Source organism: Ictidomys tridecemlineatus, chromosome 7 (genome assembly GCF_052094955.1).
Source record: "Ictidomys tridecemlineatus isolate mIctTri1 chromosome 7, mIctTri1.hap1, whole genome shotgun sequence".
NCBI classification, from domain to species: domain Eukaryota; kingdom Metazoa; phylum Chordata; class Mammalia; order Rodentia; family Sciuridae; genus Ictidomys; species Ictidomys tridecemlineatus.
In genome coordinates, this window is record NC_135483.1 from 62,040,679 (window position 1) to 62,067,837 (window position 27,159).

General features: G+C 38.6%; 1 protein-coding gene across 2 annotated transcripts in view; it reads right to left on the reverse strand.

The window, feature by feature from the left end:
* Positions 1–27,159, reverse strand: part of LOC110597892 (uncharacterized) — a 179,430-nt gene that overhangs the window by 15,019 nt on the left and 137,252 nt on the right. For both annotated transcript variants that reach the window (XM_078017074.1, XM_078017068.1), the window contains one exon: positions 18,710–18,778. The gene's annotated coding sequence lies outside the window, so the exon portion shown is untranslated. The remainder of the gene's footprint in view (positions 1–18,709; positions 18,779–27,159) is intronic.

Sequence of the window (27,159 nt, forward strand, 5' to 3'; positions counted from 1 at the left end):
AAAATTTCTGTATCTATTAGATGAACATATAGTTTTTCTTTTTAATGTTATATGTTATATCATATTAATTGATTTTCTGATATTAAACCAATCTTTTCCTGCAGCTAGTTTATTAATAGTTTATTGATAATTTAAAGACAAGATTGTATGCCTTAATTAGGTCCAAATACCCAGGATCTAACACAGGCTGTAATATGTCCAAAGGGGCTACAGCTGAGGGAATTCACATCCTGCTCTCAGTGAAGCATGCAGAAGCCAAACTAACTTATAGCAAAGAGTCCTCCCTGGACTTATTATCTTGTAGAAATCTGCTGTGTTTTTATTCTCAAGACTACTAAGTACTACTTTTCAAACATGATATAAATAATATAAACACATATTTGGTAAACCAAGAAATATATACAGAAACATATGTGGGTGCTTCATAAATATTGATCAATGACGATGAAATGATATCATATGGGAAGAAAAGTTTTCCCTCTGCCCTCCTAAGTTTGAGACCTAGGTCTATGAGACAGACTGGCAATGGGCAGGTTTAATGGGAGAAAAGGCACACCCACTTAATTTTTGACATTACATGTATGGGACATTCCAGGTGGAAAAAAAAAGTGAATACCCCCCAAAAAATGAGATTTGAGAGCTTATGTGCTATATTAATAGAGGAAAGGAGAGGGGATGTAACTCACTTAGGAGAAGCATATGATTTTTAGGAAAGAATGAGTGGACCTTTTGAAGATAGGAGATAGAATAGTTTATGACTTTTTTTAGTGAGGTGTTGACCTCTGGTGTCCTCTCCTGTGAATGGAGTTGATCCCTGGTTCACAAAACTCCCCAGGGTGGATTATAGACAATTGATTTTATTTGGGACAGTGTCTTTAAGTAGATTCAAGTTCAGAGAAAGCTTCTTGGTACATTTGCTGTTTCTTAAGTGTCTTCTGCTTAAAATAATCAACATACCAAGTGCTATGGTTTGGGGTGGTGTGTCTTAAATGCCTTCACAGTCATATGACAGATTCTGGTCTCTAACAATATAAAGTGAAGAATGCATAAGAAAAACAAAGAAAAGTCTGGGCCTTAAGAAAGATGAGGAAACAATGATAAACCAAACGTCTGCCCTTTTTTTTTTCTGATACTGGGGATCAAACCTAGGGTACTTAACCACTGAGCCACATCTCCAGCCCCTTTTTAAATATTTTATCTAGAGACAGGGTCTCTCTAAGTTGCCTAGGGCCTCACTAAGTTGCTGAGACTTACTTTGAACTTGAGATCCTCCTGCCTCAGTCTTCTGAGGTGCTGGGTTTATAGGTGCACACCACCATGCCAGGTCTGCTCATTATTATTTTATTGGAGGGGGCAGGGGTGTTGCCAGGGATTTAAGCATTTGTTGATCATCTTCTTGTGGCCAGATTGGAGGGGGGCCAAAATACTAAGCTTTCATCCTCATCCCTGAAGGTCAAGGTCTAGTGTAGAAGGCAGAGCAATAAACAAATAATCACATTACATGGTCAACAAGCACAAAGTGAAGAAATATGCAAGGCTCAGAGGCAGGCTAGAGTGGGTGTAGGAAAGTGGTGAGTGAGAATGTGGAGAAATTGGTCAAATGAACCATAGAAATGTTTTCCACAAATTTACTCCATAAAAAAAAATCTAAAACTTTTTGATTATGTTATGCTAAGTTTTATAAACATTTATTTAACCAACACTTATATGACACTTTACTGCTGCATATCAGCCACTGTTCTCAGCATTCTATAATTATTATTTTGACTAGCAAGGGCTGGGAATATAGTTCAGTGGTAGAGTATTTGCCTAGTAAGCATGAGGCCCTAGGTTTTGCATTGCAGAGCTTAAAACTGCATTTATTCAATTAACAGTCTATTGGAATAGTATTGTTTCCATTCCCATTTTATAGACAAGAACACTGAGTCTCTAAGAGGTTAGGTTAAGAAAGAATAGCTCAGATGATGGGTAGGTGGTAGAGACAGGAGGCAAACTTAGGTGTTCTAGCTTTCACTTCTGTCTAACACTGTCATAAGTACTGGAGTTTTAATCAAACATGGTTCTAGAGAAATAATTCTAGATCATTAATGTGCACACAGATTCAGTTTCAGTAGTTTGGTTTTAGATCTGCAATTCTGCATTTCTAACAAACTCCCATGTGATACCAGTGCTGGTGGTTCAAGGACAGTACTCTGAGTTTCAGGAGTCTAGGATCAACCAAATATTTTCACTTTTTAAAAAATATAATATGCTTATTCATAGATTTTATTTCTCCATATCTTCTGCTCCTTTGTGGGAAAGTGGATGCAGATGACATACTCTCATGACCACCATGGGTACTTGTGGCTCCAACCAATAACCTCTAATGCCTGCAAATCTGTGTGTCAGCCATGTCAGTGGAACAAGGGGGTTGACTAGCTTTGGTTAGGGTCAGCAAACGCACCAAGCAAAGAGTCAAAGGAATGGAGACAGAACCAGGGAGCAGGAAGAAAGAAAATTTCGGAGCAGATACACCCAAGGAAAGTCGTGTGTGTGTGTGTGTGTGTGTGTGTGTGTGTGTGTGTGTGTGTGTGTGTGTTGCATTTTTATTCCAAAACAGATATTAATTTCCAGTCTTTATAAATAAAACATTACATAGATACACATTTTTTAGTCTACTGAAAACTATTGTTATTAATAACATTTATGAGGAGGATGTGAATATCTATGCATCATCACTGGGCATATATTCATCTCCCTTTTGTGAAATAATGAAACTTAAATTGCATCCTTCTTTGACTAACAGAATGGCTTTTCCACAATGCCTCATTTACTTTACAAATTTCAGTTCTTTGCAAGTTGGATAAATGATTGAATAGTGTCCTCATCTCACCTAGGCAGTTTCTCTTCTCCTGGAGTAATGCAAGACTTACCTCCACTCAACGAATTCAACAGAGTCCTAAAGGTTTTGCAGAGAAAAGTCTTATTTTTTTGGAGGAATCTGAGTGTATGGATCTAAGAATCCATTCTATGCTGGCGAATTGTTTCTCAATTCATGGCAAATCCCCCAATTTTAAATAAGTATATGTCACAGCTCAAGAAATTGTTTGTACCAAACAATTATTGGGGTAATAGTAGCTAAGATTTAGAGTCTGTCACTTTGCATCTATTAATTTCCTTGTGCCCAAGTACCTATAGGAATGTGATCCACAGACCCTGATTGTTGGGCATCCTAAAATAGTTGTTCAGCTTCTAGTCCTTCTAAATAAAAACACATGTTTCTTGATTCAACTACAACTATTATCATCCAAGTTAGATGTGTAAATGGAGCCACAGAGAGCTGGAGCGAATTGCCCAGGGTCACACAGTTGGTAAACTTGAGAGCAAGAGCCTGAGGCAGGAAGTAGGGATGCAGAACCAATCTCTCGACTAGACTACCAGGCTTTATTGCCTTTCAAAAGTGAATTATGGGTTTGGGGTTGTGGCTCAGTGTTAGCACACTTGCCTAGCACAAGGAAGACACTGGGTTCGATCCTCAACATCATATTAAAAAAATTAAATTAAATAAAGGTATAAATTTTCTTTTTAAAAAAGTGAGCTAAAAAGTGCCATGAAACTAAAAGTGCCCTTATCAAAAAGAAATGATGGACTCATTAAGAGGTAAGCTATGCTTTAAAACCAACAAAAGTACAATGAATGGTTAATGAGTCAGCCAAAAGTTTTACAGGTCTGCTGCAGAAAATGCAGTCACTGTTTTTGTTTTGTTTTGTTTTGTTTTCAACAAATGCAGCACATCCCTGTCCTTAACCTATGTCCTGATGGAAGAGAACTAGGAGGAAGGCTGAGTTCTCAAGCGGAAAACTGGTTAAGGTGTCTTTGGAACAGTTCCATGAGAAATGGAAGTGGATGGTCTAATAGAGTTTTTTTTGATGGTCTAATAGAGTTTCAGTTTTTAAGACTGTAAGTTGGAGAGCATGTTAATCATTTTCTATTGCTGTGACAGTTTTATAAGAAGGAAAGATTTATTTTGGCTTATGATTCCAGAGACTTTAGTCCATGGTTGATTGGCTCCATTATTTTTTGGTGAGGCAGAACATCATGGCAGGAAGCATATGCTAGAGCAAAACTGCTTACCTCATCTCATGGCAGCAAAGAAACAGAGAGATAGAGAGAGAGGAGCCAGGAGCTGATGTTCCAGTAAGGAACCTGCCAGTGATCTAACTTCCTTCCACTGGGTCCCACCTCTTTAAGCTTACACCTTTTTCCAATAGGGCCACCCTGGAGATCAAGCCTCCAATGCATGGGACTTTGGAGAATATACCAGAACCAAACTACGGTAGAGAGTTTAGACAGTGAATAAGGCAAGCTCTGCCCTGGGTAAATTTGACAAGATTAAGCCTCCTCTGCATATAAATCCTCACTTTCAATATTTTCTTTTCCCTTATAAACTCTTTTGAAATCACGCCATGCTGGTAAACAGTAAACATTGAATTAATTGTTCAGAGACAGCTATTAGTAAGATTTTGCTTTAGCAAGGTTTGGTCAGTGGGAGGTAGGGAGACCAGTATATGAGCAGCACACACACACACACACACACACACACACACACACACACACAAAAGATTCTTGTCTTCACTATCTATTTCTGCATAATAAATTACTCCAAAATGTAGGAGCATCAAAACATTGATCATCTCACAGGTTCTCTAGTTCAGAAGTCTGGGCATGGCTGGATGCATATCTCTGTCTCATGGTCTCTTCAGAGCCTGTATACAAGGTGTGGGCTGGGGCTACATCATCTCTAGGCTTGACTAGGAGGGGATCTGCTTTCAAGTTTGTCACTTGGCTATTGGCAGTCTCAGTCCTTAGTGACTCTGGCCAGAGACATCAGCTACTTTGCATGTGGGTCTCCCCATAAGGCAGCTCACAAAATGTCACTAGCTTCTCTAGGGAAAGGGAGGCGGTTGTGAGCATCAAGATGCATCCTAAGTCTTCCCATCACTTAATCTTGGAAGAGGTATGCCATCATCTCTGCTGCATTCCATGGGCCAGGAGGAAGTCACAAAAGCCAGCCTAGATTCAGGGAAGGGATGACACAGGATGTGGATACTGTTGGGGTATCTCAGAGGAAAGGAAAGATGGGTAGTGGCAGAAATCCAATCCAATAAGGAAAAAAATCTCATCCAAACTTAAGATTATGATTCTGGATATAAAATCTAACTTTTCCCTTCTCTAGATAAATATCTAAGTCCTAAGAAGTCTAAAAGTCAAATTATACAAATACACAAGAGAGTGCTGTCACATTTTCTTCCTACAGATACCACTTCTTGCCTAAGTGTTCTACAAATCCTTGTCATTTTCCTTCCTGGTTGTATAATTCCAACCCTTCAGAATCCCCAAATTAGTGTCCTGTCATTGAGTCCTTTTCAGACATTGTAGATAGAGGGTGACCATTATCATTATTGGGATGCTTTTAGAGTTATTGGGGGTATATTTTCAATTATGCCCAGACAATAAGCAAACCGGGATGTAAAGTCATCTTCCTCCTAGGATGAGTCCATCTTCAAGGATGCCCCTCCTCCCCGCCCTCCATCTTTCTCTCCCCTCCACCCTCCGCCCCACTTCTGTGTTCTTCTTCCTTCATTTGCTCTCCCCTCTCTCTCCACACCACCCTTTGCAGAAGTAAGCCAAAGACACAGCAGCCTGACGACATGCTTCTCTGGTTTGTGCCCTGTACTGCTCTCCTCCTGTTTACAGGGCGCTTCTGCCACTGTGTCCTCCTCCCCACATCACCCATTCAATGAGTCTGTGTGTGTGCAAGTGTGCAATGTGTGCACCTGTGTGTGTGCCTCTTGTATGGTGTTTCAATGTGCACACCTGTGTATATGTCTTTGTGCTCTGTGGGTGTATGTGTAATTGTTATGTGCCTGTGTCTATGTGTGACTTGTATATGTGTATATACACATCTCTGTGTATTTCTGAATGTGCTATGTATGTGTGTGTTTGTATATCTGTGTGCATGTGTGTAATGTGTGCATTCCTGTCTGTGGTATATGCATGTGTGTGTATATCTGATGACATGTGTATATGACTGTGTGCACATGTGCGTATGCATCTCTGCATGGTATGCGTGTCTATGTCTGTGTGTCTGTGTCTTATGGAATAATCCCAGTCCCAGGGTATGGAGAACTGGAAAGCATTCAGAGTCGTAGTGTCAGAATTAAGGGGCTAGTTTTTGTTTTTAGAAAGCAATTTTTTTTTAAGAGAGAGAGAGAGAATTTTTTATTTTTTATTTTTTTTTTTTTAGTTTTTGGTGGACACAACATCTTTGTTTGTATGTGGTGCTGAGGATCGAACCCGGGCAGCATGCATGCCAGGCAAGCGCGCTACCATAGAAAGCAATTCTTAAGCATCTCTTGTATACAGAATATGTTCTGTTTGATGGCCATCATATTGTGATATTTATAAATTGTGAATTTAGAAATTTAAAGCACATCACAAAAAATGTTATATTCTCTGGTTCTTTCCCCCAACTTAGGAGTAAAACCTTTGTTTTAAATTGAATATCAAGATGAGAAACAATTGACATCACTTACCCAGGATATCCAAGTCTAATCTGTCTTCGGAGAAACTGATTTTTATAATCTCTCTCAACTACCATAGACAAACATTATCCATACTGTTTTTAGATCGGTGTAATGAAGGAAACTACATCTATCAACTGACTTATTCCCTAAAATAATGCTGCTCCCTTATTGTAATAACACTGCTTTCCATTTACTGTCATCCCCAGAAAGCGTTGTCTATGAACAGAATATTTCCCTAAAACTGAAAAGGAAAGTTCTCGTTATCTTAACAGCAATCATTTCTGATCCTAAACACGGGAGCCATCCACATGGAAAGCAGTAGCTAGAGTTTTCTAATGATCTGAAGGAACCATATGTCTTTTTAACTGTTTAGTCATTTGGGACAGATGAGCACAGAAGTGAATTTTCTCCTTTTTCTCAACTCATCCAAATTGAATTGGCAACAAATATGAAATCCATTTTTCAGCACTATTACAGAGTACATGTACAGTATTATCAAATACAGTCTAGACTGCTATTAGTTTTGCAGCAAAGAAGTGTTTCTATCATATGGTTCTTATCAAGAAAATTAAATAGAAGGATTGATAACCAGTGGCTAATACTCCCTTACGAGCCAGCTTTTAAATGGGTCACATTGTTCTCCATTTCGTGGGAAACTGAAAATAGATGCTATATCAGCTATGTTTGTGAAAAATAGCACATTATCTAGAACTGCCTGGGGAGGGGGATATATTTCTTTATAAATTAAGCCTCTAGGAAAGCCATAAAGTTTTTAAAATCTGACAGGAGCTATAAAGCCTCATTTATTCCAACCCCCTTGTTTTTGATGTGAGGAAGCAGACATCCAGAAATATTAAGGGACCAAAATAAAACAATTATTTAGTATCAGAGATATGAGTTCACTTAAAATTTCCTGCTTCAACTTATACATTTCATATCATTTTTTTTGTTGTTGAATAAAGCTAGGGTGTAGAAGAAAGAGTATTTACCCCCCAAATTTCTTTTCTGTAATTAATATCCTTTAAGATTTTATAGACTTAACCCCGTGGTGAATCTTAAAGAAAATAAAAGTCAATGATTTGAAAGAGAAAATCTTTGCCCCAAGACAAAAGCTGCCCTTTTCTGCAAACAGGGCCTGTACACTGCAGTGACCTAGGACCATGCCTCGTCCCAGGATGAATGTCAGGGCATCCTGTGTTTCCCAGAGAAAGAACCTCAACCAGCAGGCTGCACTGTAATCATCTCCCTCTGTGAACTCAATGGGAAACCGACCTCAGCTACAGCCACTCCTACCTGCTCAAAGTAAAGAGATGAGAAAGGAATGTGGAAAAGCTGTCCCCTCCCTGTTCCAAAGGGGCCTGTGTCCATCTTACACTGCCTCCCCAGCACTGAGGGGACCATTAAGCCCATCCAGTCAAAAGCCAGCCCACAAAACCAGCTTCTGAACAAGATCAGAATCTTCCCCTAATGCCACGATGTCTTGGACCACCCAGGCCCCTCACCACTTACTAAACACCTTGCAGGCTGCATTTCATGTATCACTGGCTTGAAGAGGACAGAAAGTGAAAGTTGAATATCCAGAACAGGTTAAATCAAGCTCCAGTTTAGAACCACCTTGTTCCTGTCTCCTGCTTGTGGCTAAGAGCCATTTTGAAAAACAAGAAAATGAACAGCTGGAACGCAATTAGTATTTTTTTTCCTCATCTTTGTACTTGATCTTATACATCTCAGCTCAAGGACATACAGGGAGACTCAGAGCTCGGCTAAATTAGTAGCTAGTGGAAGTCCCTTGATAAATTAAAAAGAAATGAATTGATATCAGTGCGCTGTGAGGTGAGGCCTGAAGCACCTCTGTGGCAGAGTTAACTTAGGATGACCCAGTTATGATTATAATGAAGAGCTGAATAGTGATGTTCCCCACAGAATTCTTAAAATCAGAAGACTGTGTAGTAATGGTAACCCACATATAAACAATAGCTAACGTTTGTTGAATGATAGCTGTCTGGCAAACACTGTGCTAAGCTATGTACAAACATGATCTCCTACACCCTCAATTATTATCTCCATGTTAGAAATGGTGAGATGGAAGTTTGGAGAGGTGAAGTAATTCACCACAGGTCACACAGCTGATAAACAGTAGAATCGGGTTTGGACTCTCTGCAGTCTGAACCCAGAACCTGCACTTTTAACTGCTATTTTGTACTAAGATTAAAAAGACACTTATGAAGCATGATATGCTTCAGGGCTTATCATAGGCACAAGACCATTAAAGACCCCGCAGTTCTAATGGCTTCAGAGTTGCAAAGACGTCTGTCTCCATTTTTTTGGCCTGAGATATGAAAGCAGAAAAGCCTTCACAAAAAAAAAAAAAAAAAATGATATTGTCAGAGAGTTTAGAAGAGAAACAAGCAAGTACAATACTCTGTGTTCTGTCATTATCAGAGGTGGCCTAGAGTGAAATTTATCCTTCCCCATATGGTCCTAATTCCAGGCAAGTCAGTCATCCTAAATAAATCCATATAACCAGCTTTCTATGCTCTTCATCATCCTCATTGCTCTGGTCTTGGAAAATTCAAGATGTAATTAAGAAGAAATTGGAAAAGAGAAGTCCGTGAGGCTCTCCTTCCAGAATTCAAAATATGCACTTGGGCATGGAAAATCTTCAATGTGGGTTTCTGTCTTCTCACTAGAGTGAAGGAGTGCTGATAGTTTCTAAGAAAGTTCTGAAGACATGGGGTAATTAGGAAAACGGTGAACAAATATTAGGAACAAGTATCAGCTTTAAATTAGAATGAATCAAATATTAACTTAGAAAACACATCAGCCATTTTATTTAAGTAGAAAGGCCTGTTTTAGAAAAGGATAAGAGTCTTTCCCACCATCTGTCATTTGTGAGGTTGTTTAATCGTGGGTTTGCACATCTGAGAAGTTCTAAGATTTAGTGTCATTTCATGCAAGCAGTTTCTAAACTTGGGTAACAGGGGCTCACTGTACCCAGGAAGGCAGAACTCGCCACATGTTTGAAACATTCTGGAGTCCCAGTTTTCTCTGCAGAACAGCTATTTAGTTTGTGCAGCAGTGTTTGGACTAAAACATTTTGCCAGCACTTATACCAAAACTTGACAGTTTAAACAAATTAGAAAATTAGAAAACCACAGGTGTAGACTTGACACATTTCTAATTTATTTAGTTTAGCATTCAATCATTTTCAGTTTGCAACAGTCCCTTATTGTTACATGTTGACAAGTAGAAATATGTATTGGGTTACAAGGTACTTTGCAGGGATCCCTTTTAAGGGGAAGTTACAATACTGCAAATGTATCCTGTGTATCTTCCTTTAATCACGTTTTTGGCCTTGCCTAATGAAGAAAGGCCACTTGTCTACAAAGTTTAATCTCTGCTACCTAAGCCATCGAGTAATCTTCCAGAGCATTTCTTAAAATAACAGTAACTGGACTATGCTTTAGGGGAACCAAACAGGGCTTAGATGACAATATTATATTATTTCTAAGAGCACTTGACAGATTGAAAATACTCATTAATATATATAGTTTGACCTTAAAGGAAAATATACTTTTTATTTTAGCATACAAACTATAGAATAATTAAAAAGCAACAAATACATTTTGTTAGATTCATTCTGTGTATAAGACACACTTTGGATTATTTGTTTACTTGATATAATGGCTTTCAAGATATTCCTAGAACAACCACCTCTCCCAGTTTATAGTGCAGCTGACCAAGGTGAGGAGAAGGACAACTAAGCCCTCGGTGGTTAAGCTCTGTGTTAAGTATTGTCACTCTGGAATCTGAAGGACTTTATGCTAACTACAATAAGCCAGCCACAGAAACACAAATACGGCATGATTTCACTTCCTTGTGGAATTCATGGAAGCAGAGAGTAGAATGGTGTTTACCAGAGATAGAGGGTAAGAAAATGGTAAGCTGTTGGTCAAAGGGTACAAAGATTCAGTTATAAGATTGGATTAGTCAGCTTTTCGTCACTGTGACAAAATAACTGAGATAAATCAACTGTTAAGGAGTAAGGCTTTCTTTTGACTCACAGTTTTAGAAGTTTTACTTTGTGCTCACTTTTCCCTGTTGCTTTAGGCCTTGTGAAGACGCAGAACTTGATGGAAGGAGTGTGTGGCAGAAGAGGCAGAAGAAAGCAGAGAGAAAGAGGGAGCCCAAGGGATCCTCTTCAAGGGCCCACTCCAAATGCCCTAACTTCCTTCCAGTAGGTCCCACATCCTAAAGGTCCCACCATCTCCCAATAGTGCCCCAAACTGGGGATCAAGTCTTCATTACATGGGCTTCTGGGGTACAGTCAAGATACCAACCATACAAAAGACAAATAGGTTCTGGAGGCCTAAGGTACAACAAGCTGACTGACGCCAATAATAACACACCATATACGTGACATTTACTGTGAAAGTAGATCTTAAGGCCCACACAGAAAGGTAAAATTAGGGACATGTTAATTAGCTTATTTGTGATAATCACTTCACATGTTTTACCACTTAAATATATAATCATTTGTATTTGTCTCAACAAAATCTTTTAAATGAAGTTTGTGGGGAGGAGAAGGGTCAAGAGCTGTTACTCCACAAACACAGGCTCTGTGTAGTGGAGGAAAAGGGAACTGCCATATGGGGAATCCAGAGAGCAGGGGAGACAGTCCCTGTCCTAGCTTGTGACCTGGAGAAGGAGATACATAGGTACCAAACAGGTCCTGTTAACACAACCAGATGTGAGATTCAATGTTATAGGAGAGCTTACTAAGGACCACAGTTGTGGGGGTCAGAGAAGTGGCATTTGAACTAGACCTTAAGGAATGGGCAGGATTTCAGGAGACAGAGATGACAATGGAAGATCTCCAGCAGAGATGAGCCTTTCTTCCTCCTGTTGTACCCCATAGCTGTTATCATGAGAACTATATAATAGTTGTGGATGCCTTGGGCTCTGGATGGACCGCCAGGAGGCAGTATTTAGGGCACAGAAGGTATGGTTCAAGGGCAGAGAGGAAGCTAGAAATCAGGCCAGCAAGGCACGATATTCAGAAGGATACCAGATGGAACCGCAGGATATACAAAGCTGAATTCTCCCTCAAGCAAGATGTTCCTGATGTAATTTAGTTCCTAATATGACTTAGCTCAATTTTAAAGCATTACTTCAAAATGAGAAAAATTGATTATTTTGCTTCCAACATCTCTAACATCTGAAATCTCCCAAAGGCACAGTTAGTATCTGGAAAATGCCAGAAGCTATTCCTGTTCTCTTTCGTGTTCCATTTGCCACTAGATGATAAATTAGGCATTCGGCAAGTTCAGTTGTTCTATTCTAGTTGCCTGGGGTAAAGGAATGTAGACCGCTCTTCATTACCTGCAATGTTACAAGACAAGCCTCTTCCAACATAGGAAACAGAGAAGCCTTTGATATACGTGTTGTAGCCACACGACACTCAAGAGGGCTATAGAAGATACTGTTCTGGGGCAAACCTACAGGGATTTTTTTGGTTGCAGGTCACTTTAATAAAGTTTAAAGTCCAAGACAGGGTGAAGTTTTACAAATCTTAAAACCCCGGAGCAGGTTTATCCCGAGTAAGCAGGCTTTATCTGGATGCTGCGACTCCAGCTAATCCCTTAACTGGTTCAAGAATTGCTTTTTCCAGTTGAAATTACTTTGCTGCCAAGTACAGATTTGTCCAAGGCTAGAATTTTATATATTTATCATTTGACAGGTTGCATACTTTACAAATGTATGTTCTTATACTTTCCTCGCTATACTTTTTTGTATGGCCAATAGCTTCTGTGTAAGGTAACTTTATATTCTCCTCTCAAATACATTGGTCTTTAAAAAGTACACCCCAGGGCTGGGGATGTGACTCAAGCGGTAATGCGCTTGCCTGGCGCTGGGTTCGATCCTCAGCACCACATAAATAAAATAAAAATGTTGTGTCCACTGAAAACTAAAAAATAAAAGTACATCCTTAAAACTTTAACCTATTTTCTTGATATACTGTGAATTGATAAAAGGCCATATTAATGCTTTTTGAGTTTTCCTACAATATTTGAGTTGCATCTGATTTAGGAGATGGGGCATATGGAAGTTTAAAGAACATCAACTTCTCACCTATAGCATTTTCCACCCTCTGTTTTGCTAAGGTGAGACTTCTGTGATGCTTTTTTAGTGCCATTAAAACTTGGCCTCTTCATTAAATGTCAACTTGTGAGCTGTCTAAAGACAACCAAAACAATTCTAAGTCAAGCCATATTTCTACTAAGATTACAACTGTTTGTGCAGCTCAGCAAGTGAAAAGTTTTATTTTAGAACTCTAAGCATCGTTATATAATTTGCAAAGTGAATAAACAATCTCACATTTTTCAAGAAACCATTCTAAGAGTGAATCTGAGACCCTGTGTTATAAATGAAGGATCAAGATTCTTATTCGGGGTCTTTAAGGATCTCTCTAACATAACGTTAAAAATTATACTTGAAAAGTATATGAAATTAAGAGTTTGTTACATTCACAGGTCCTAGAGAGGGGTGCAGGACATACCACACAGGGGCCCATATGGGAGAAGCAACAAGCCCACACCTCAATTGAGCTCATGGGGAGTTGAGAGAGTTGAGAGCCACGTGCAAATGCCTTTCTTTGGGGATCCTGGTAGATGACATAAGCAGAAGTCTTGAGGGGATTTTACTGGTACAGTTATTAATCACTAGTTTATAGTCAAGGGAATTTATGGTAGAAACCAGCTTTATCACACTACTACACCTGATCACCTAGGTGCAGTGCGCACCTGGTGTGTGGTATATTGAGGCATCAGGAAAATATAAAGTTTTTAAATTTTGCAATTCACTCCACGGTGCAGTACACAGAAGCCAACACTGAAGCAGGTGTGGGAGCTAGAGAATGAGAAATGGCGTGCAGTAGGTCATATCCTATAGATGATGGGAGTTCTCATAGTGTTCTCTGAAGGTGACAGTTCAGATAGTGGCAATAGCTAAATAGACTTTGAAAGTGGGAGTCTGTGCTCCTGGGCCACTTATAGCCACCATGGCCCCTATATTCATTCATGGGCTCATCCTGTCAGCAGTAGAATAATGCTACAGTTTGGATATGGTTTGTTCCCACCAAAACTCATGTTGAAATTTGATTCCCAATGTAACCTATTGAGAATTGATGGGGCCTTATGAAGTAATTCGATCATGGAGGCTCCACTCTCATGAAAGGATTAATGCAGTTCCCATGGAAGTGGGTTTGTTATCTCAAAAGTGGGTTGTAGTATATGTGTGTTCAACTTACCCAGCCTTTTCTCTTGCTTCTCTCCTGCATTGTGATCTCTTCCACTTGTGCCCACTTGCCCTTCTGCTTTTCCACCATGTATGGAGCACCACATGACCCTTACCAGAAGCTGAGCAGATGCCAGCACTGTGTTCTTGGACCTCCAGATCCATGAGCTAAAGAAAACTGTTTCCTTTATAAAATACCTCAGTTATTATGTTATAGCAATACAAAATGGACTAGTACATGTGGTTACTAGTACCATGTGGTTAATGATAGAAACTGGCCAATGTCAATTGACTGTGTCATTCTGTCTGCACAGTTGCTTTATGCCTCTTCCACTCTTGCACTATACCATGAGTGTAAACATGTGGTACAAAGATCTTCACATTCAGGCCCATTCCTTGCTATAGTTTGGATATGTTCCCCAACAGCCCATGTCTTAAAAGGCTTCTTCCCCAGTGTGGTACTTTTGGAAAGTGGGCCTAGCAGGAGGTCTTCAGATCACTGGGGTCATAACTTTGAAGGAGATAATGGAACTCCAGCCCTTTCCTCTTCTCCTTTTTTACTGCACAACCATAAAATGAACAGCTTTGCTTGGCCACATGTTCTCTACCACAGTGTGCTACCTCGCCACAGGCCTTTTTCTTCCCCCTCTTGTACCCCATAGCTGTCATCATGAGAACTATATAATAGCTGTGAATGCCTTGGGCTCAGGATGGACTGCCAGCTCATTCTACTTGATTGCACCTACAAGTGCTGCTCATGTTCAATCTGTGTGCACCCACTTCATCATGCTAGACCAGCCTGATCTCATGACATATTGGATCTGCCCAACTCATTTTGAACAGATCTACTGTGTAGTCACTTGGTATTCCGTAATCAGTCACTGTGTCTCTACCAGGGGCCAGTAGAACCCCACAAGTTGATTTTCAAAAGACATATAATTTTACACTAATTATAAAATGGCATTTCTTCAGAAATCCAGGGCCTGCTTTGTGACTCTCCCATTGGGGCTTGCCACAAATCCACGTCTCTTTTCCCATCACCAATACTTTTTTTTTTTTAATATTTATTTTCTAGTTTTCGGTGGACACAACATCTTTGTTTGTATGTGGTGCTGAGGATCGAACCCAGGCCACACACATGCCAGGCAAGCGCGCTACCGCTTGAGCCACATCCCCAGCCCCCATCACCAATACTTCTAGAACCTGCTACTCTGGCCACATTCAAAGTCAGAAGGTAGCCTCTTGTACCACTCAGTGTTGGGGCAGGGCAGCTCTGGAGTATGCTTTTAGAGCCCAAAGAGGCCAAACAGAGCTTGTGACTCCTTCTTTGTGGTAGAAAAGGAAGAATACAGTACTTTGGAGGGGTCATGAGGTCACATCCCTGAACATTTGGACCCCTAAATAATTTACAAATCTGTCAACTGCTCCATCTACCATGTCCCCAAAGTGCCTGCAGATCTCTAGATTCCATTGCAAGAATAACTTCTTTGGGAGAAAATCCAAAAATTCTTATATTTCCTTCATACCAATGGTTTTCAAACTGATGCATAAGAAAACATTTGAATGTTTGTAGAAATGTAAATTCTAAGACCCTGCCCTTAGAGATTCTGATTCCAAGTATCTGATTAGGCCCAGAAATTTGTGTTTTGAGAAGGCACCCTATTGCTTCTGATGAACTTCAAGAATGGAAGTTTTACCTATGCCTATGTTCATTATGCCTGAATGCTTTCCCCTCTTCCCACCTGATCAACTACTGCTCAGGCTTCAAGATTCAGCTCCAACAAACGAAGCCTCTTATGCAAAGCTTCTCCTGGGCTAGCATCAGTCCATTGTGATTCCATAATGATTTTCATGCCTCTTTAATTTCCATAGTTATTTATGTAAAGACTTGTTTCCCCACAAAGCTGTAAACTTCTTTGGTACAGGGATTTTCTTTTTTCTTTCTTTCTTTTTCTTTCGTTTTTTTTTTTTTTTTAATCTTTAGCAGTTATTCTAATGCCAAGAACTTGGTAGGCACTCACCATAACTTGTTAGATTGACAAGTGCATGAATTCTAGTGACATTTGCCTGAAAAAATCCTGTGAATTGGTTCAGGTCTGCATTATAAAAAGTTTTATAGCAACATTCATTCCTTTCATTTCTCACTAAATGAACAGTGTATGTATTTCTCCAGAAATCTCATCATATACTTTCCTTAATTCCTTTATGGAGGTATAAGATAAGGCCTTAATCCCTCAAGGATTGGCATTTGATCAGCACTTGAAGTCTTTCCCCCCCTTCCCAAATAACAGCCTGACTTTTAATCTAGACATCTAAGAACAATTTCCTATGAGTTTCCTGTCCATTTCAATAATCAATTTCTTTTGCTAATCAGTCATTTGCTTAACCTGTTCCCCACACCCATTTTTGAGTTCTGCTAAGTTCAGTCCTCTGTGGATACATGCCTTAAATAAACCACAGCATAATTGGATGGTATATCTACACTCCGCCTGTCACTTCTACACTGTGAAATCCCTCCAAGATGAATTGATTTCAACCAAGTGAGAATCAAGTTGTCATTGTTGGTGGTGGCAGTGGTAGTGGTGAATGCTCTTTCTAAATGCTATGATCCATTTTAGGAAACACCACAATGCCAGCAAGTCAATGGAACTTTCTAAGGTGAAAACCAGTGAGTGATATTTGAAGAGGATGAATCATGAAATTAAAACATTAGAGCAACATTTGATCAAATTCCTTCTGCAGAATTCTTCAAAACAACGTAGGAAACTAAGATTTTTTCTGACCAGAGTCAAAGTTTTATTGTATAATATGTATCATCTTACCTGACTTTCAGCTTCTGAACTGTGCAAGGTAAACAACAAAATCTACAAAGCACATTCTATGTGGCTCTGGGCTTTTGCTTTATTTTGATAAAGAATCTGGGTAGCTTGATCCAGGAGAAGCTCCTGGTACATGGACATATAATTATTAAATATGAGTAACAAAACCAAAACATAGATGAAGCCTTTTCTTAACACTATGTACTGGCAACTCTCCTAAAAGAATGAAGAAATTATTTCAAACTGTTTGTGAGAGTTTACTCCTCTAACCAAAATTAAAAACAAAAATATTTAAAAATGCTTCCTGGTAGACTCAGATGTATGCGGCTTATGATCAAAAGGATAAATCAAAATTTTCCTCTTAATAAAAAGACATGTAGAAGAATTTAAAAGGTATATACCATGAAATCACACTACAAAATCTCCCTTCCAATGGTACACAGACTCTTCATTCTTTCCTTGCCATGTAGAGTGGATATTGCTATCTAAAAAAAATAATAATAAATCTGAATTCTAAAAGAATAATAACTGCTGGAGAGTACACCAAGGACCAGACACGTTTATCTTGTTTATCACTTCTAAAATCCTGTATGTTTCACTACTGACTAGGAATTGTAATAAGTTAAATTTAAGCACATATATATTTTTTCCTAGTTCAAAAAATAAAACAACAACAAGCTACGGAAACATTTCTAATCCCATCAAGAATAAATTTGCTTAAATGAACCATGAAGAAGTTTTTAACAATAGAAGAATATAGTCAGTGATTTTAATAGTAATCAAATCTTTACATCTTCTAAATTCTGCTCGTGCAATAACAGGAACGTGAATGAAGTCTACAAAACTCTAAATGAAAAAGGAATGAGGGTTTCACCAACCACCTGGCTGTTTACATTGACAATTTGTCAGTTTAATCAACAATCCCTTTGGCCAAATAAAAACAACTGAATTACAGAGAAATATTCTTCTAGTCTGGATTTCAACATTTCCCACATGCCTCTTACCACTAAAATAAACATGCATCTTTTTAAACATACATTCACAATGGCATAGAAGCCCACACTAGACATTAATTACTTTTTTGTTAAGAGTGTCTCCTTTCTTGGGGTCCTACTTTTAAATTAAAATATTTCTAGGAGGAATCAAATGCATTATTATCTTCTTACTGGAAATTTATCAGATTCTTCTTCTCTGACCAGGTTGCAAGACAGGAAGTGGGAGCAACAGAAAATGAAGAAAGTGTGCAAGAAGAGGAAGTATTGGCCTCAAAGACAAACAGTCTGCTGAACAATTTTTGCCAGCCGTGACAACCAGCATTGAAATTGCTTGTTAATGAATAAGTGAGTTTTAACACAAGCACAGTTCCCAGAGTAAATACCATTTGTTGCCACCACTACTACTCAGAAAAACAAAAGAAGGATCAAATTTTTATCCTTTTGATGAATTTGGGCATGCATAAAGTAAAAATGAGCCCAATACAAATTTCCTCTGTGTCATCTGATTTGTTCAGATCAAAAAAAAAGAATGTTTGATCTGTCATATAAATCATGTGTAATACTTTATTGTATCTGATTCATTTCACTCTCACACTTTGGGAGGGGCAGCTGAATAGGCCTGGCTGTTTCTTTATTGCTAGGTGAAAGCAATACATATTCCCTGCTAAGAATTGATCTTTAATTTCTCCATAAGCAGGAAAATTGATGTCCTGGTAGTAGTTGGTTTTCTCTAGCATAATAGTCACAACTGAATCAATGACATTGGTCACTGATGAAACAATGGTAATCTTTCACGAGATGAAAATAGATACTTGCAGCTGCAGATACAGATTCATCGCACTGAATGATTCTATTTCATCACTAAAAGAAATTTACCCAATGGAACTCTACCCTGAAGCATCACACCTGCAAAAATTGCTGATTTTTATGAGTGTTCTGAGCTCCAGATTGAGTATTATTTGGGAATTTGTCCAGTTTAAGGAGAAATGGCTGGTTCTGAGTAGAGAATCAGTCTAGGGCATTCAATACTCACTGTGCCATTACAGCAGTTATTCCAGGCAAGTTCAAGTATACGTCCTGTCCTAGGATGATCTGGAACTTTCTGTGGGGGGAAAAAATGGGTCCCTTAGGATAGCTAGCCAAATGCACAGAACTTCTTCACCCCAAATTAGGTTCTAATTTTCCCTTGTCTATTACCAACACTTCTGAGATTTAAGAGGTAGAAATTTCTCTTTGAAACACTGTCCTTGAATACATTTCTCTAGGCCTTACCTTGCCTATCCACCACATCACTAAAATATTTACTGACATATAGGAAATTCAGTTAGAAAGTAAAAGATGTTTGGATGCTAACCCATATTTACACTGCAACTGGATGTAAGTCCTTCAAAAATCTCAAAAATGTGCGTATTGTTGATCTACCAATTTCATTTTGAATGTTTTTTCCAAACAAAATAATCAGAGATGTGTCCAAGTTTTTACTATAAGGATTCTTTTAGAGTCGTTGTATAATATCAAAAACAAGCAAAATACCTGAGTGTAAATCTACCTGAAATTCATAAATAATTTTTGATGAACCTATATTCTAGAATATTTTGCTGTGATTTAAATAGTATTAATTGTATCTTTTAAAAATAGGGGAAAATATGTAATATTAAGTGTAAAAGTTTATAATGCAATATCATGTACTGTGTCAATTATAGATGAGAAAAAAACTGAAGAGGCATACCAACATGCTAAGAAGATTTACATATGAGTGATAGAAATAACAAATACCTTTTACAGTCTTCTCTTTGTTTTTCTCTATTTCTCAAATAGTCCACAGTGAATGCATACTAATTTTGTATTCAGGAAAAAAAAATGACTTTTTAAACATGAAGTCCAAATGTCAGTCTCTGGAAGCACAGAGGAAAACAAAGGCTTGCCAATTAAGATGGGTGTGTGTCCACTTTGTGTTAAGCAGAAGCACATGCTGTTTGTAACATGGTTGTACTGCTAGCAATCTGTAAATGATCTGGTTTTCTTAAGTGGTTGAAAACAGGAAAGATTTTTCAGTAAGTTGTGGATGAATATTTAATGTTGCTGGTGGATTGAAACGAAGAGCTAAGCAATCAGTTGTTGACTGAGGAATAAGACATAGGCAATGATGCCAGGCTTCATGGAGTGCTATGTTCAGAATTCTTAGGAATAAGAAAAACGGTTGCCAATTCCTTTGACCCTATGTAAGGACTGATATTTCCTCTGTCCCCTCCATCACATGCTCAGGCCTCCTTCACGTTAAATAGCCACTCTACAGCTACTCGTGCCCTGTCAGCTGGAGCGAGTAGGGGACAGACATCAGAGAAGTGCAAATGCCCAGCCCTAGTCTGTCCTCAAAGGACAGCCCCAATTGCTATGCTCCAGTGGCATCCAGGAAAGGACACATTCCAAACTCTAAGTAGAAGAAATGTTTCTCAGAATTCAAAAGGGTGACATAGCCAATATAAACAACCAGAGCGACTATGGAAAGGAGCAGAAGGACAATTTTAGACTAGGATTTTAGAGGCAGCTGAGCATTGAGGTCAGTCATCTGAATAGAGTGGATCCCACTTTAGATACAGGAAGCTTTGGGGCATCTGATCCTGGGTCTCAGTTTTCTCATCCACAAAATGGAGATGCCAGTTGGATCTTGTTCCAAAATTGTGGCAAACTGGATTAGTGAAGACTGAGACTTGCTCCTAGGGGAAACATGGGGCTTGGTTCCTGCGAGCCTTTGATTGCACCTTTTAGTTACCAATCAATGCATAGCCTTGTTCAATGTGTGTTTCTGTTTAAATTTCATTAACATTGACCTCACAACCACTGGCATTGTAACTCATGCCTGCACAGAGCTAACCTCACACTCTTATTTCCTCCCCAAGACACATCACAGTCTTTTCTAGTTAAGAACACTAGACAGTACTTCAGCTCTACTTGTGGGGCCATTTTAAACTGCAAACTCACTTACATAAAGCATGAAAGCAGGAAAACATGGCACTAAATAGATTGCAAATCAGACACTTGTTTACAGTACAAGAGATGAAACAAGAAGGCAGAGAGCAAGCATCTTTTTATGCCACCCTAGCTGGGAACATGCAAGTCAGGCACCTCAAATTCTTTCCCTGCTTTGTGCATATCCACACATGACTGCAAAGTGCCACCAATTTACAAACAGATTTTAGGAAATAGGTGCATTTGCAAATGCAGAAGACATGACAAAGATTGACTGTAATAATGGAACCTACCTCAGCAAGTCATTATGGGGATAAATGAAGTCATTCACGTGGAATTTGGTTCACTGTAGGTGCAGCACAAGCCATTGTTTTTGCAAAATATCTGCAGTCTTATTTAAGTGTGAAGTACATAACTGTGCACATTCCCATACACTATAAATTGCAATATAGAAAGAGGACTACAAAGCAGCCTAATAATAAAATTACTTGATAAGCACGTGCAATTTTCTGTCATGACTTTTTTTTTTCAATTGAACTTTCATATAGGCTTAAAAATGAAGCAACTTAATATGTTTTCTATAGCAAGGAAGTTGAGTTAAAATTAAGACCTCCGGGAGGGCTGGAAGGAGGTCTGGGAGGAGAAACATTAATTGTTTTGCTAAGAAACTGCCCTCTCATCCTCTAATCCTCAACAGAGACAATTAACCCCTACTCAGAAGTAATTAGTGCTGTTTCCTCTATAGAATCTTAATAGGACTCAGTAAAGGATCTTTCCGTGTAGTTTTTATTTTTATTTTTTTACCCAACCACCTTGTTTGGCTTTTATTTTTACTTTGTTGTAATACTACACACAAGGGATCCTCTTTATTTGTACTAGAATCTCCTTGGTAGAAGGTAAATATTTGATGATTATGTAAGGAGCTATAAACACAATTTCCGGAGAGATTTTCTAGGAAGAAATTTACCTGCCTGACCCAAATGGATTGAGATAATTTAAAAGCTAAACTTCCTTACAAAGGAGAGGAGGTCATTTTTTTTCTAATTCATCTTTTACAGTCTTTTACAACATTTGAAACCTTTTTTTCCTTTAGGATTTGAAATTCAAAACTTTGTTGGCCATTTATGCATTTATATATGAATCGAAGCTATCTAAAATATTTGCAATATGCCAGGCGCAGTGGTGCCCACCTAGAGTTCCAGCAACTTGGGAGGCTGAAGCAGGAGAATTGCAAGCTTCAAAGCCAGCCTTGACAATTTAGTGAGGCTAAATTTTGTACGGGGGTATTTTTTTTGGGGGGGGGGGTACTAGGGATTGAACCCAGGACACTTCACCTTGAAGCCACATCCCCAGGCCTTTTTTGTATTTTATTTAGTGACAGGGTCTTGCTGAGTTGCTTAGGACCTCACTAAATTGCTGAGGCTGGCTTTGAACTCACAATTCTCCTGCTCAGCCTCCAGAAATGCTGGGATTATAGGCATGCACCACCACGCCTGGCTCTGTAATACTCTCTGTAGTATCTGTCATATCTTCTTAATTGTCTCAACTCCCCAACTGACTCTTCTTACATTTCTGGTTTCCATTATAGGAAATCATTCTTACAGTTGTCCAGGCTTATAACCCTGGGTTCACATTTTCCTTCTTTCCCCTTAATTGCTATATGGAAAACTTATCTAATTACTTTATCCTAATGAATAATTAGAATGAATACATTTTCAGTGTTCATTATACCCATTACCTTTATCCCATTTGAGGTCCTCAATTCCTATCAACTCTGTCAAGGCACTAGCTTTGCAACCATTTCTTCCTCATATTCTCCTCCAAATTATTCCTACCCATTTTTATAAAGGTCAATTCTGTTATCACACTCCTGCTCAGAATTCTTCAGTGTTCCCTAGTGAGCACAGAAGGAAGTGCCACCTCTCCTCTGCTTGACTATGAGACCCTTCCGGGGCCCATCTACTACCTACATCTCTCACAATTGCCTTTCATACAGCCTAGACCACACCAGAACAACCTCTTGGTTGAAATGCTGACCTTGTTCCTCTTCTGCTACATTTCTTCTGCCTACATTTTCCTTTTCATTAACTCTTGGGTGCTCCTCTGTTATCGTTCATTTCAGACCCGACTCTGATGTCACTTCCTCCCCATGCCTTTTGAACTTCAGGTTCCCACAGTCAGCTTTCTTCCCAAGGTCACTAGGCACACTCAGAGCCATGCTCCATACCCTCATTTTGTTGTAATATAAGTACTTGTTTCTTTTTTTTTATTTTTATTTTTTATTTATAAATGACAGCAGAATGCACTACAATTCTTATTACACATATAGAGCACAATTTTTCATATCTCTGGTTGTATACATAGTATATTCACACCAATTTGTGTCTTCATACAAGTACTTTGGATGATAATGATTATCACATTCCACCATCATTAATTACCCCATGCCCCCTCCCTTCCCCTCCAACCCCTATGCCCTATCTAGAATTCATCTACTCCTCCCATGCTCCCACTCCCTATCCCACTATGAATCAGTCTCCTTATATCAAAGAATACATTGGCATTTAGTTTTTTGAGATTGGCTAACTTCACTTAGCATTACCTTCTCTAACTCTATCCATTTACCTGCAAATGCCATGATTTTATTCTCTTTTATTGCTGAGTAATATTCCATTGTGTATATATGCCACATTTTTTAATCCATTCATCTATTGAAGGGCATCTAGACTGGTTCCACAGTTTAGCTATTGTCCTCGGTGTATACCCAAAGGATTTAAAAACAGCATACTACAGGGACACAGCCACATCAATGTTTTTTATAGCCGCACAATTCGTAATATAGGTATTTCAGTTCAAGATTCTTCAATGAGATGAATGAATGAAGATTTTTGCCTAAATCGTGGAAGGAACATGGGAACTGAAACCTTCAAAATGAACGAAACATGAAGTGGAGGGATTCCAAATATATCCCGAGACTGTTCTTGGGAGAGAAAAGAGTGGGTCTTTCCCTGAAAAATCACCTTCCAGTCCTTGTTTTCTTCTGGCAGCCCCTTTCTTTAAGGGAACTGCAAAATAATACCCACACTCTTTTTTTAAGTCTTTTAAAAGTATTTTTTGAGTTGTTGACGAACCTTTATTTGATTCATTTATTTATATATGGTGCTGCGAATTGAACCCAGTGCCTCACACATGGGAGGCAAGCGCTCTACCACTGAGCCACAACCCCAGCCCAATACCCACACCGTTTTAAAAGGGATTTCATTGACCCATAGGAGGAGAATATTTCAAAACATCACAGTTACCAAACTTCAGCCTTTACTACAGAAAGGGTTCAGAGATAAGTTCACAATGTGGTAGGAAGACTGCCTCCATTCCAGCAGGGAACTGTCAAGTGGCTGGAGACCTCAAGCCAGGGTGGTCCTGTGCACATGGAAGACCTGAAGCTGAAGGGTACCTGGAAAGCAACACAGACTACAGCAAAGGGCAAGAGGGAGAAGGATTTAAATATGGAACAACATGTTTGAGAGGTGTTTTTCCATTTGGGGCGAATGGCTTCAGGAAAGATACATGTTCAGAAACAGAACAAATTATAAAAAGGGAAACTTTTAAAATGTTACCATTTATTAGGTTACAGAAATTAATTCCTCTGATTATTTTAAAATATCTCTTAGATTTAGAAATGAAGATACAGTTATGTAGAAGACTATAGTGGCAATGTCATTATTTTTGAGTACTGGGATCACTTTGTGTTTATTTGTGTCTGTAGTTTTGAATAATAATAATATTAATTTTTAGGACACTTACATTCAATCCTGGCTGCAATCAGGCAGCCCCTTTTCTGTAAGGGAACTGCAAAATAATACCCACACTCTTTTTTTAAGTTTTTTTTTTTTAATATTTTTTGAGTTGTTGATGAACCTTTATTTGATTCATTTATTTATATGTGGTGCTGAGAATTGAACCCAGTGCCTCACATATGTGAACATTGGAAGCTTTCTTAAAACTACCTAGGCCCCAACCCCTGGGATCCTGGTTAGTCTGTGGTAAGGGCTCTGATGTCGATATTTTTAAAGTTCCTCTAATGAGTAGGCTGGGTTGAGGCCCCTGTCCTACAAGTGGTTTTTCTTCCCAACTTTATTCTGTCCTAAGAAGGAAGATTGCTCAGATTCTAAAGATGGAGTCAGAAGAGCTTAAATGAGCTCAAAAAGAATAATATGCTCCCTATTTCTTTCCCTCGGGCTAGAAAGATGTGTGTTTGTCCCACTGAAGTGCAACTTCTCAGACTTGTACACATGCAGTGTCACAAGTCAAACAGTGTGCCTGTGTCCAGGCCGATCAGAGTAATCACCCAAGGGAGGCAGTGCCCACCAAGTCCAGCCTAGCTTCCCACTCTCTGCATTAGTACTTGAAACTACAGCTTCAACTAAAGAAAAGGCATTTCTTTCCAACCTGATAAGCCTTTTAGTCCCTAAGATAAATTTTCTTTTAGTAAACTCAGAAGGGAAGGAGGTCAATGGATCAAAGCAAAGAACTCAGGAATTTGTGTTCTTCAATCAAATACCATTTATCATAGCCACAGCCAGATCTTGAACTTCTCATAAATATGTGTTGCTTATTTAACAAAAAAATAACTTCAAGGTAAAAGAATTTAATTGTTTTCTTTGGTGCTACTAATAGTAGTGCCCATTTCAGTTATCCAGCAAATATCCAGGTGAAATCGCAACTCCCTGACCTCCGTACTGGTTCCCTTGTTCACTTGGCAGATTTTCTATTGAATAGATTTAATGAAGGTAGAACCTGAATGAAAATGAGGAGGGGAATAAAGAGATATTTCAGGAGAACTGACACAATCCGTACTAATGATCCAATGAGATGAAGGATGGAATAAAAGGAGAAAACGTGCTTTACAAGATGGAGGAGAGAGCCCATCTTTATAGTAAATGCTACAGAAAAGAAAAATTCAGGCCCTGAGCTGATAAGGAATTTTTCCCAAATTAGTGACTCTGGAGAAGATAGAATCTGTTGTTGAAATACTAAGCAAAAAAAAAAAGCCTCTTCTTTTTGATGCTAAAGATCCAAATGCTATGATAAACTCTAAAGAGTTCTATGTGGTTCTTTTTTTTACTCAAAATTCTGAATCCCCAAAAATTGCTTCCAGTAGGTGAACCCTTAGCCTGGATTTGGAAATTGTTCAATGAGTGTTTCTGACCGATGCATGTAGGGAGCTTATGTGATTTCTTTTTATCATTTACATTCATCAGACTGCTCATTTTCTTCCATGTAATAACTCAGAAATTCTTCAGCTCTTTTAATGTGTAATAACACTAATGGTAATAATATTGTCATTTATTATTCATTAGTATTCATCTGGCACTGTCTTAGGTTCTTTCCAGATACTAGTTCATCTATTCTTACAATAGCATCGTCAAGTAGGTGTAATTATCTCCATTTTGAAAATGAAACTCCAAGAAACTAAATAAATCACCAAAGGTCAAGAGTTAATACCATTATCAGACCTATGTACCTCTAATAAATAAATATCAATGTTGCTTATTAATTGTACTAGCTGAAACGTTTACCTTGGGTTAAGTTAATGAATACAGTCTCCCCCCTTCATATGGGAATCGTGACCTATAGAAAAAACTAGAAGGTAACCCTGAGATTCCCTAAGAAGTCAAAAGTCCATAGAATATTGGCAAAATAATTTTGACTTTTTAAAAAAAAAATACTGAGAATCAAAGAGAAAGATTAACTTTCTCCAATGTCATGTTGATTATATATGGCAGAAAATATGCACATTTTAATTTTCTCAACAACCTTATGAGATAAATATTAACCTCCTCACTTTAGAGGTTCCAGAAAAGTTTATTCAACTTGTCCAAGGTCACAGTGATATTAAGTGTAGGAGTTTGAATTCACATCTATGATTATCTGATTCTAATGTTTGAAATATTAATTGCTGTTGAGTCATATCTTCCAGATAGTTATTGACAGAACAGGTACTAGAATCGGGGAAAAGATCATTTTAGTATTAATTTGGGTTTTTTATGTGGAAAAGAAGAAACATTTAGAGAATAGCATTTCTCTTCTCTACACCCGGTGGCTCTGTGGGTTTTGTGGAGGAACCAGGGGTTCACACTGAGGGTCACCAAAGGTAACCTGCCATATAAGGTGTCTCTGAGGTGAGATGAAGTAGAAAAATAGGGAAGAACCTCATTGCTCAATAGACTTCATCATTTGCTTTCTAAAGTTAAGAACCAAATATAAAGTAGTAAACACATCAGCAAGAGCAGGCCGAGACCTCAGGCTTTCAGGGAATTCCACCTCCTACACTCTGCACTCCACCTGCACCTAGAAAAGAAGGAGTCAGGAGAAGGAGAGGGTATGGCTGCTGCTTCTGTGCTTGATGCTTGATATGGTTATTTTGTTGGGTTGTTTTCTCATTTATTTTCAAAACCATTTGTGTGAGGAGAAAAGTGCTGATTAACTATGGATGAAATAGAAAACACGATA